The sequence below is a fragment of the Drosophila serrata genome, unplaced genomic scaffold, assembly GCF_035046125.1.
Source record: "Drosophila serrata isolate PLE 108 unplaced genomic scaffold, ASM3504612v1 contig_100, whole genome shotgun sequence".
In the NCBI taxonomy this organism is placed as follows: domain Eukaryota; kingdom Metazoa; phylum Arthropoda; class Insecta; order Diptera; family Drosophilidae; genus Drosophila; species Drosophila serrata.
In genome coordinates this window covers 1,702,693-1,703,934 of record NW_028256998.1, presented here as the reverse complement: position 1 = coordinate 1,703,934, position 1,242 = coordinate 1,702,693, and the positions used below count along the sequence as shown (strand labels likewise).

Sequence of the window (1,242 nt, the reverse complement as noted above, 5' to 3'; positions counted from 1 at the left end):
AGCATTATAAAATATAAATATAAATTCTTAAATATTATGATATCTAAAAAGATTCATTTGATAGCTGCCATATAGAGATGTTTATTTTCGTGGAAACTGACAGACGGATAGGCTAGATCAACTCGCCTGTTGGTGCTGATTAAGAATTTAAACAATATATAAAAACATCCCTTACTGTGGGGGTATAACGTTTCTAAACATAACATTTTCTTCTTTCATATAAATCATTATACATATTTAAATATATAGTGATGCTTAATATTAATTTAAGTTTTAAGACAAAATCTAATTTTTGTATTTATTTATTTTCCCCATCACTGAATACCACTGACAGGGTTCCTATTTAATACTGACAAGGGGCTGCAAGGACAATCACAGTGGTGGGCTGTGGGGATTAGCTGTGGAGGTACTTCCTTCTGCGTTTCCATGTTTCGGTTATTTGTTCAAACAGATGCTGCAGTTATAACTAGTAGTTGTTATTGTTGCTTCCGTAATATGTTCCAATGTGGTCGCTATCGATTTGGTTTAGTTTTTGTTGAGAAATGTATTTTCCGGCGCGAATATCCTGTCATTCCGTGATTCCATCTGTCTCTTAAAAAAATACTTAACAAGACCAAAGAAAAGAAAATATATAAAAGTAAAATATAACACATATTTCATAGTATATTTTAATTTTCCATTGTTTTTCTATTCCTCGACCTTACCAGTTAAACGCACACAGCTAGAAAAGTAAGCCTTTATATACTGTTATTGACACGATTTGGCTAAAAATATTTCGCCAAAAAAACCACAACCACCTCTGGAGCGTAGCGGTATAAAAACAACTGAATATATGCAAATTATATGTAATTAAAATGTAAAAAGTTAGAATAAATGAACCGCCACTGCCGAAAGTGGTTTATGCACCTCCCATGAGCCACTTTCCGTGCTAAATTTCGGTGCGACCGCAGTATATACATATATATTTATAAACATTTATCGAAATTTAACGCGCTGCCTGCTGTGCTCTACGCAAATATATATAAATTTGTGTATATATGTGTTCAGAATGATATCGTCATTTTGGCCCGGGGGCTGCGCATCCGCTTGCGGCGGACCACAAACGCTGCGGCTACTTGGGCGATACGCCCACAGGCAGTATCCTCCAGATCCTGGCACCGCCCGTGGCTTAACCAACCGATTGCCTTTTGTTGCAGGCTCGCGTCAACAAACAAGCAGAAATGCCAATGGACCCGTCACATT

General features: G+C 36.6%; 1 long non-coding RNA gene across 1 annotated transcript; it reads right to left on the bottom strand.

Annotated features, from left to right (window-relative positions):
• Positions 1 to 286: 286 nt before the first annotated feature.
• Positions 287 to 987, bottom strand: LOC147644783 (uncharacterized). The gene is made up of 2 exons (XR_015273501.1): positions 705 to 987; positions 287 to 603 (listed from the first exon to the last, which is right to left on the bottom strand). It is a non-coding gene; the product is annotated as an uncharacterized LOC147644783 (long non-coding RNA).
• Positions 988 to 1,242: the final 255 nt, after the last annotated feature.